The sequence below is a fragment of the Haemaphysalis longicornis genome, unplaced genomic scaffold, assembly GCF_048455015.1.
Source record: "Haemaphysalis longicornis isolate Haplotype H1 unplaced genomic scaffold, Haemaphysalis longicornis Haplotype H1 scaffold_10, whole genome shotgun sequence".
Taxonomy (NCBI): domain Eukaryota; kingdom Metazoa; phylum Arthropoda; class Arachnida; order Ixodida; family Ixodidae; genus Haemaphysalis; species Haemaphysalis longicornis.
The window spans coordinates 117,706,438-117,717,404 of NW_027526204.1; the positions used below are offsets into that span (position 1 = coordinate 117,706,438).

Below are 10,967 nucleotides of genomic sequence, written 5' to 3' on the forward strand. Positions count from 1 at the left end.
ACAATGGTAAATTATCCAGACGAAGAGAGCAAGTGCAGTTAGAGCAAAGCTGGTGTATGTTATAATTACAATAGCAAAAACCATCGGCGGTGTGGGACGTACCAAAAGAATATGAGGCTGAAATAGGCAAGGGAAGAACCGACGCAAGCAACTCTGTGATAACAAAGCGCGGGTTTTAAATTTCATCAGCACAAATTCGTATAGGTTAACAAACAAAACGCTGTTCACCTTGCCCACGCTTTCCAATATAACTGAGATATATGCGTGTTGTTGCGGGTAGTTCGGTGCGACCAGAAACATAGGAGGGCGAAATGATACCCCTCCACATGCATTATTATCCAAAAAGATTGTAATATATATATATATATATATATATATATATATATATATATATATATATATATATATATATATATATATATATATATATATATATATATATATATATATATATATATATATATATATATATATATTTATTTATTTATATATATATATATATATATATATTGCAGGAAAATATTTCTTGGACACCGCCAAGTCGTAGCAAAAAAAGAAAGACACACGTCGAAAAAAAAAATATATATATATATTTATTCTTGCTGCCAATCCTATGAGGGATTTTTGGAGGAAGGGCAAAATAATAAAATTAACATAATGCAAACACTACGGCAGCGACACGCACAACATTAAAAAATTTAAAGACCGTATCTGTTTGTACACCTATGCGTGTGACAGTTCAGTATTAGTATATCACAACAATCATGCAGCGGCAAATAGTGTCTGAAATACCAAAAAGAAAAGAAAACACAAAAAACACAAAAAGCACACAAGAACCATGTGATGTGGTATAAGTAGCAGCTATTAGGACTGAATCACATCAATGTGCGCTGGTGATTTTCCAGTAAAGACGAAAAATTCACCCGCATTTCCCCGAAGGGGAGCATGGGGAAGTGCGAATGCACGGGTGATGCTATGAGAGGGAGTTATGTTGAACTGTGTTGGCATTCGCCCGTTAGTTGCATTTAACACCCCGCGTGATCAAGTGGGGATTCACACACCCCGTTAGTCCCTCTCTGGAAATCTTGGTGAATTAAAGTGTATGTTCGAGAGGGAATGAAATCACACACACACACACACACACACACACACACACACACACACACACACACACACACACACACACACACACGCACACACACACACACACACACACACACACACACACACACACACAAACACGCAAGTAAAGTGGCGTACTACGTCATTGCGCCGTTGGTACACACGCTCCCCTCCGCTCCGCGCCGTTGCTAGGGGCGAGGAGGCGCATGCACCCGACGTCAAGGCGAGTGAAGGGGAGAGGAGGCGAAAGCGAGCGACGTCAATGCGAGCGACGTCAAGGCGAGCGAAGGGGAGAGGAGGCGAGAGCGCGCGACATCAGGCGAGTCAAGGGAAGAGGAGGCGAGAGTGCACGACGTCACGTGGCGTACTACGTCATTGCGCCGTTGCTACACACGCTCCCCTCCGCTCCGCGCCGTTGCTAGGCGCGAGGAGGCGCGCGATAACACCTGTGCTGCGGACGGACGGGGGTCGACGGAATTCAGGGTCGCTTATAAAGTGCATTCGCACTTTAAAAGTTTCATAAGTAGCACCGCTTCTTACGGAGGGAGGCAAGTTGTTCCATTCATGTATGACGAGTGGAAATAAGGAGAACTTAAACAGTAAGTGTGGATTTGGTATTCTGGAAGTGTTAGTGAATGCGTGTGTCGTGCTGATCTGGTTTTTGCTTTTGATAAATACATGGAGCTATCTATGCTTAACTGCTTGCTTACCAATTGGTAAAACATTTTCTGCCGAGCATTTTTCGCTCGTTGTTTAAGAGTTAACATTCCAGATTTTTTTAAACGTTCTGTGGGTGAATCAGTTGTCCTGTATTTGTTATAAGTAAACCTAATAGCTTTCCTCTGCACCCTTTCAAGTCTTTGCATAACTGTGTCAGTGTAAGGAATCCAGGTGACGTTTGCATATTCCAAAGTTGGTTTTACGAATCTGTTATAGTCGAGTATTTTTGTTTCTGGTGGGGCCTGTTTTAGTCGTCTTCTCGGAAAAAGGAATCGGCGTAAGGCAGCTGATGTTACATTGGCGACATGCGAGTCCAATCTAAGGTCATGTGTTAAAGTTACGACCAGATATTTCTATTTATTCACGACTGTCAAGGGAATGGTATTAACGGTGTAGCAAAAATTTGATATGCGATGTTTTTCGGTTATTTTTAGAAGAGCTGATTTTGTTTCCCAATCTAAGCACCAGTCGGATACTGATTGTAAAGCACTGTTAAGCAATAGATGGTCCTGAGGGGAATTGATTTCTTGGTACATAATACAATCGTCCACAAATATTTTTTGTTAACTCGAATATTTTAGGTATGTCATTGATGAATACCAAAAATAAAAGAGGTGCCAAAACACTACCTTGGGAAACACCCGATGTGACTTTGACTATGTAGGATCTTGATGAATTTGAACCTATTGCGATCCGTTAGACAAGTAGTCTTTAATCCACTAACTGACTCGGCCATTTCCTATGGTTGCTTCTAGTGTAGTTAATAGTTTTGTGAGAGGTACGCGGTCTAAGGCTTTCGAAAAATTGAGCATTATCAGGTCCATTTGTTTCTGGTGGTCAACGCCTAAGGAGAGGTCATGTATCAATTCAAGAAGTTGGGTGACGGTTGACATACCTTGACTAAAACCGTAATTACATGGTGATAACACGCGCTTATGGACAAGAAAAGTTATGTGTTTCAGGATAACATGTTCAAGTAGTGTACTGTGCTTGTCAGGGAAATCGGTCTATAGTTGGAGGCATCTGCTTCGCTGCCGCTTTTGTGTACAGGGATCACTTTTGCCATTTTCCATTCGGCGGGTAGCGAGCTAGTTGACAAAGGTTTGGTAAAACTTAGGCACACATACTTGGCCATCCATTCAGCGTATCCTTTGAGAAATACATTGGGTAAATTGTGAGGTGCAGCCTCTTTTTTAGTATCTAGCAATAACAAAAGGTTGAGAACACCGGCATCGCATACTTTAAGTGGGTGAAGTCGCCGGTTTAAAGGAATCCTTATGTCGGGACAGATTCCGTTACCTTCAGTAAGGACTGACTTAAAATAGTCGTTAAACGAGTTGGGTTTGATGCTATTATCATCAAGGGAAGCAATGTTAGATTCACATTTGTTAGGTTTAAAGTAATACCAAAGTGTTTGAGATGTTTTCAAAAACATAGGGAGCGTATGGCTAAAATACATAGATTTGGCTGATTTTATTTTTGTTTTAATACTCGTTAGCCCTAAGCTAAGATTGTTTCTAAGTTCAGGGTCACGTTTAGCCTTAAACTGTTTTCTAAGCCTGTTGACTGCGTTTCGCATGAATAATGTCTCGTGTTATCCATGAATTCTGCTTTTTAGTTTTTTTTTAGTTGACGCATAGTTGTCAATGAAATGTGATACGATAGGCTTATATTTTTTCCACAGTGTTTCTATATCTGTGTTTAAGTCATTGCCTAGGTGTTCAAACGAAGCAAGCTGAAAAGAAAGGTGGTGTATTACACTGGTATCTTCAGCATTGTGAAAATCAGGATAAGTAACAAAGGATTTGTGTTGGGTATGGGTGTCTGACGCAGGAACAGTGCACAAAATAATACTGTGATCTGACATCCCATTCAAAATGTCAACTTTAGCTTTGTCAGATGGGAAATTTTCACTTAAAAATACCATATCAAGGATGCTTGAACAGCTTTTTTGTACGCGGGTAGGTTGAGTGAAAATATGGGAAAAATTAAACGTTAACATCGTGTCGATAATTAGGTCGGAAAAGGTGGAGTGGTGCTGCATGGTCTGCCAGTTTATATCAGCTAGAATAAAATCACCAAGTAGCACACGTTTCGCCCCTAGAACGTACTTGTGCATGTAGGCATAAAGAGATTGCAGGGTATCACGGTCGGATGAAGGGCTGCGATAAACAGAGCCGACAAAATCTGGGCGAGGATCATAAACTAGCTTACAGAACACTTCTGGCAAGGCTACAAAGGGGTATCGCGTTTTATTAGAATGACCGCACCACCACCTCGCGACGGTCTATCTTTGCGTACTATTGCATAGTTAGGAAGCGCCATCTCACAATCTTTGATATCCTTTGTAAGCCAAGTTTCTCTCAGCGCTAAAATGTCGTGCTCGATGGTTAGCACCAACAATTCTAACGATGATGGTACGGGTGTTCACATTACACAAGTTATTTCTTTCGTGGTGGTTCGCGACGTGGACGTTGCGATCGCGTTGCTGTTTCCTCGTTTTTTTCCTCTTCAGATGCTCGGGGCTCGTGTTGACTAGCACAGCGTCATTTCTTTCTTCATCCCACCGGTATAGGTCGTCATTTACCTGTAGTTTATCGTAAAGCAAGGATACTTTATCTCCACATTCTTTTCTTGGTCTGCCAATTGTCCACAACTTTTTCCGGATATCACGTATCCTAGTGGAAAAATCCTCCCCTGTCGACAAATTTGTTTCTTTTAGCTTCTGACAGTTCTTTAGGATCAGATTCTTCTCTCGGGAGTCCAGTAGCTTAAGGATAACTGGTCTCACTGTTTTTCCGTCAGGTGTTCCAATTCTATGGATACGTTCGACATCAACCAGCTCAACTTTTGAGATTTTTTTTACAATTTTCTGATTTACAACTTTTTCTAATGTGTCAGCATGTTCTTCTGCTTCCTCAGGCACACCATACACTAGCAGGTTCGACCTCCTTGACAAATTTTCTAAGTCGTCCAGCTTCATTTCTAAGGCTGATACGGTTTTTGTAGCTCGACTACCTGAGCCATGCAAGAAGAAACTAGTTAATGTAGGGAGGTTAACCATTCCACATTATTGTCGATGGCTGTTAATCGCTGTTCTTAGATTTCGTTTAGGTCCACTGTGATTATCTGAAGCTGCTTAAAAAGATCGTGGAGATCGGGTCACGGGTTCGTCTCAACATCCTCATCTAGTATAAGTAATTCCTAGAAATAGGTACACAGTTCGCACAACATTTGACAAAGTAGCCGAGGACACGGCAGCACAACTAAACAAAGGTTGTTTTATCGGATCCATTTGCCGTAACGTTTGCTCACCTGCAAGAAGTAAACAAACGAGTTCAGGGTGCGCATTTCGGGTGAGCTGCCATGCCCTATGCCTTGTCGGTTTCTGCTGTCAGGCTTTATAGGTTTCCAAGGTGTCCGCAGCGCCGCCGTTACCGTGAGCTCGTACCGTTTACCGTCTCGCTTCGTGAAAGCGATTGCAGCTGATTTCGTAGCGGAGATTTCGCGACCACACACCGCCAGAGACGCTGAGATCGAATCTGCTCTGCGCTGAAGCCTCGCACGGAGCACCCGCCGATTGCGTCCGGAGCACCATATGCAAATATCATAAGCGTATAGGGGAATCGCGAAAGGTCGTGGCAAACTTTTTGCAATGGTGATGAGGGAAATAATAAAACGTTCTGGACGCAATACTCCACCTTGTGGAACGAGAACGAGTTATGCAGCGCTTCTTTGTGTCGCCGTGAGAGGTGGTCATCAAGATGGTTCTGTCGCAGAGATAATTCGACAGGCAGTCGTACATACGGCGACCAATACCTAAAAGTTCATTTGAAAGCGAATAGCGTCATGCGTGACAGTCATGCGCAGCGTTCACATCCAAAAACACCGCCATGATGGTGGTACACAGTGCTGTTTCGCGCTTACCACAATTTCCAAAGGCGATAACATTATCAATACTGGTCCTGACCTTTCGGAAATAAAGAATATGTGGCGGGTAAAGATCTCTTGTCGTGTGATCCCAATCTAAGCGAAGCAGCACCATTTTTCTATGATCTAGACTACATAGCTGAAAAATGCAATAGGTCGGTATGACTTAATTTCCTGGTTTTATTATGGGCACAATGCGAGTAGTGTTCCAGGTGGGCTGAAGACGGCTGTCATCCAGGATTGGTTGAAAATGTCCAGGAGAAATCTCGTCCGCGCATCCCCTAGATGAATGATTGCAGTGTAGGTTGGACCATTGTAGCCAGGAGAAGAGAAAAAGACTTAGTAACCGATGGCGAGTTTTGACATTCTAACAGGGCCATCAATAAGGGGCGTTTTATCGGATGGGCGTCCAACGTCCGGTATGGTAAGTAACGGATTCGACGTTGAAGCAGCCGCAATTTTTGTGCAGAACATCTCTGAGACGTCTAAGATGGGGATGGTGTTACGGAATGAAATCAAAATAAATGGTTTAGACACGTCGGTGGATTGCGAAGACTTCTGACTAGGCTCCATATTCTAGTAATTGACTTCCTAGGGTCCAGCTTTGAGCAGAGGGATGTGCACTCACGCTTAGCCAATTTACACATGTGCCACTGGATGCGATTCTGCAGGCGTCTAGATTCTCGAATGTCTCCAGGTGCCAAAGTTTTGTGTGCTGTACTTTCTGCTCGCCGGCGTATGGCACGAAGACTTTCAAACTCGGCGTCGGCGACATTGCATTACTTTGTTTCTATGAAAGCCTTCGTGTTTTTTCAGCGCGCCCTAGCCTTTTAGAGAGTGGAGACGGTGTGGAGGGTTTCAGTGTACGAGGGTCGATGTATGAGGGGGAAGTATTACAGGAGGGTTGATGGTTCTGTAATGCGTAGAATTCGGACAGTGCCAAACTAGGTGCTGGAGATTGGCGGGCGTGAGGGAGGGGCACAAAGGATATAGAGGCGGCAGGGATGGGGTGTATCGCTTACGGAATGTACGCTAACATTGGAAATATATTTGTTTATAAAAATTTCGGCTGATCTTGGGAGCGGGGCGGAGGGCATAGAAAGCCGGTTGGAGTGAGGGCCTTGAGGCGGTCTCTTTTCTTTGTACCGTAGAATATGTATGGCCGGCGGTAATGACTGAGGAGGTGGAAATGCCAATTCGGGTAGCAGCGGAGGACTGGAGGTTATACACTCCCATGCAGCCGAGTGGGCTGCCTAGTTCCCCCGTGATGACTCCTCGTGTCCAGGCGACCAGTCGATGTGAAGATGAATGCCGCTAGATGTTAGGATGGAGATCTGATGAAGTAATGTTTGGGCGATAGTATTGCTTTACGTGGGATTTCGCAGAATTTTTAGGGCTTCGAATGAGCCCGTCAGGATACGTATTTGTGAAGGGACGGAGGAGTGAATGTCGTACATGAGGAAGTCTATGGCTTGAATTAAGGCATAGAGTTCCGCTTCCGGGGTGGTGTCACATGGGATATTAAGGGTTCGTTTGCCTCGGATGGCGGGGATATTTGGTGATGCTCATGCGGTGCGAACTAGTGGATGAACTATGCTCTCGTCGGTGTAAATACCGATGGGGCCGTTTACTTTTCAAGAGAGCATTGATGCTTGCAGCGTGGAGGGGGTGGGTGTTACGCGGTACGCGATGGGTGGGCGTAGAGTCCGTGACAGAATTGCTGTTCCAGGGAGCCAAACACGGTGAGATGTCGTAAGGTTGGGGTTGTCGTGGGATGTTGTCTGGTGGCGATGTCATGGGGTTGGTTGTAGGGGCTTGAGGTTACCACCAGGCGACGATGGAGACGCCTTGATGAGTTAATGAGCGTTTACGACGGGATTGATGTACTTGTTCTTGAATGATATTTCCAAGGGGGGAAGATGAACTGCAGCTTGCAGGTTCGCCGTACGAATATGTTTGGATAGTCCACTGATGGCGCGAAGTGTTGCTCTATGCCGATTTTAAAGTGTTCTCATGTCCGTTTTGTTAAGTTCGTACGATTTGGCTGCGTATGTTATGGTGCCAATGGCGACAGCGTGTGCTAAAGTTTGGGTCGCCGTCTGGCATGCTTCACTAAATTTGTTCGACAGGCGATTTATGACAAATTGGACCGTTTTTCGTTTAAGTTTCAGTTGTAGCCATATTGACGTGCTATTTTTATGGCCGATTGGGACTGCAAGTAATTGTATGGGTTGCAAACTAGCGGTTATAGGGGTACCGGCGAGAATAAGAGTTGGAAGATTTTAGTGCGGAGGGCGTTTGAGGCCAAATACTGGTAAGAATTCGTTTTTTTTTCAGGGGCTAATTTGAAACCAAGAGTAGCCAAGGAGCATTCAAGGCTTTGTTGTATGGCTTGGAGTGAGTTTGCATGTCTTCGGGGCATAAAAAGTTGGCTGATTCAGTCCATATCGTTACGCCATCTGCATATATTGTGAAGCGTGCAGCATGTAGTCACGTAGAGATTTCGAGCTACCCTCACCATGGCGAGGTAAAATAGGATCGGAGAAAGTATGGATTCCTGAAGTACCCCGTGGTCAAGGTAGTCTGTGCGGAGTGTAGCCAGGGTGAGATCATACTGATCAAATGTAGCGCAGCAGAAACACACGGGAAGGAAAGAATACGAACGGACGAGCGCTCGCCCGTGTGTATTCTTTCCATGCCGTGTGTTTCTGCTGTTCTACATTTGATCACTATTAATTACCAACTAGCACAGTCTACAGCTTTACTGGGTGAGATCCTTGAATACATATTGGCTGAGGGTTCAGAAAATTGCAGATCTAGATTTCAGCCCGGGCACTTGGGTAGGCGTGCGCCAGTTCCTCTGGTATGGCAGATTGGCTGACGCGATCAAAACCGTTGAGTAAAACCATTGCCAGGATAAGGTCGGTAGGAGAGTGATTATGATGGGTGGGATTGATCACTCGGCGTAATAGCCAGAGGCTATCGTGAGTGCTCACGTTTGGCCAGAAGCCAGTCTTGACAGGGTGAAAGGATGGTTGTACGTATTCCAGGTAATGGGGGATACGGTTATTATTGAGCCGTTCTATGAGTTTCCAGAAGACAGGAATGAGAGATATTGGGCGGAGGTTTGTAAGGTCAGATAGGCCGGTATCAGGCTTCTTGGGTTTGAGAATATGGAAGATGAGAGTTACCTTAAGAGTCTCAGGCGCTTCACCAGTTTCCCAGGAGCGGTTAGCATGGTCAAGTAAGACAACAAGGGAACGTTTCGGTAAGTTGCGGAGGTGTTTCCACGTTACACCGTCATGTCCAGGGGCAGCTTTGAGTTCACATTGATCAATGGCCGTGTGTAGTTCATTGTAGGTGAAGGGCAGGTCGAGATTGTCCTGCAGCGAGAAAATAGGTATGTATCGAAGACGAGGAGGAGGACGATTGAGTTGGGCGTGGGGGAAGAAAGCCATGGTATCGTGTTCAACAGTGACAGGGTCTTTTGTGAGAGGGAGAGTAGAAAAGAGCGGAAGTCGTTGTTTTTTCTCAGGGACAAGATTTTGGTGAATCTTTCATAGACGCCAAACACCTTTTTCATCACCGAGTGTTGCACAGAGATTATTCCCGTGGTTATTGGAAAGTTTCAATTGATATGACTTGATGAGTGTATATTGGCGGTGGATGCGGACAAGGATTAAATGGCGTTTGGCAGTAGTGCGGTACGGTTGCATGAGCATGACATAGTGTACTTTTTTCCAGAGGTTTGTGAGGTGAGCGTAAACAGCCGGTGTGTCTGAAGATCACTCGATTTCTTCGGTGGCTGCTTGGGTACCAGTTCAAATGAAATTGGCAAAACAATCGAAAGAGGCGGAAGGGTCTTTTTTGATCAGTATGTTTGCGGAAAATGTCCCAGTCAAATCGTGATAGGGTTTGCTTGGCACGAGTTGTCTTGCCATGAAACTTTATAAGGAGGGGGAAGTAATCGCTACCCCAAGTTCTAGGGTAGGGAGAGCAGCTCTTGATGAGACCGGACATTGCCCAAGTGAGGTCGGGCGGAGTGTCTTCCTGAGCTTTACGAAGTCCAATTCTTGTCTTTTGAAAGGTTCATTGACAAGAATAAAATTGTGGAGATCCGTAGTGTCTACGAGAGGGCTTCGTCGAGGACATGTGCGGTTGTAACCCCATTGGAGGTGAGGGGCGTTGAAGTCAACACCAATAATTATTGCAGTATTTGGTTCAGAGGTGATGAGAGCCCTGATTCCGGCAAACACTGTGGGACGTGAGCTACTCTCGGTAGGTTTGCAGGAGGCTGAGACGAGATAAATTCTGCGGCCAGTAGGGAGGCGTATGAGAAGTACAACGACTTTTTGGTTACAGGTCAATAACTTAGGGGGGATCATGTGTGATGTAGTGATGTAAGACTGTACAAGAATGGCGGCATATCCTGGGGTGATAGCTGATTTTACTTTGCAGCGACTGCGCGTTTGAACTCTGGCAAGTCCCAGTCGCCACTGAGTAACGAAGAACCTGTACTTTTTCTGTACAGAGTCTGGGTTTTGGTGCCTCATGATAGAAGGAAAATTCAAGGATTCAAAGTGTAGGCACAGTGGATATTTTCTGGCATGAGATGGTGGCTGGTAAGTCATAGGTGGGTGAGGACTGCATTCCGTAGATTATGCTTTGAGTATTGGTAGGACGGATTTGGCTGGCTTACAAGAAAGGCGTCTGGGGCAAAGGTATTAGATGGATTCCTGGATTCTTTAAGCCGTTTTTTGAGAGCGTCCTGTTAGCTGCTGGAGCCAGAGATGAGCCAAAGTTATCTCATGTGCATATAATGCGTGCCCGAGTTCGGGCACCTTGCTAGTTTGTCCCATAAACATATTAGATCGACATTAAAGAGCAGAGGGGAGATGACCCAACTTTGAAGCGGCCGCTTGGGGTGGGCAGTTTAGAGTTGAGCAGGTTATTGGTAGGACCTTGATGGTGGCTGCGCGTTCGCTGGAAAATGCTTTGTCATAGTTCTAGGCTAAGGGGCCGCAGTTGGTGTTTTTGAGGCTATGCATAACTACTTTTTGTGTAACGCTGCCAAATCCACCTTTTACATGAAGGGCTAAGGCAACCCGAGGTGCTGAATAGCTGTGATGGCTGTGCCTTTGTTCCTTGAGTTGAAGAAGGACACCTTGCTTGGACAGTTTTTGTCTAGGTCCAAA

The 10,967-nt window shown here is 45.0% G+C and overlaps 1 long non-coding RNA gene across 1 annotated transcript in view; it reads right to left on the bottom strand.

Moving 5' to 3' along the window:
- Positions 1 to 9,142, bottom strand: part of LOC144157926 (uncharacterized) — a 37,416-nt gene extending 28,274 nt beyond the window's left edge. Inside the window, exon 1 of the long non-coding RNA XR_013319906.1 lies at positions 8,964 to 9,142. This is a non-coding gene — a long non-coding RNA (uncharacterized LOC144157926). The remainder of the gene's footprint in view (positions 1 to 8,963) is intronic.
- Positions 9,143 to 10,967: the final 1,825 nt, after the last annotated feature.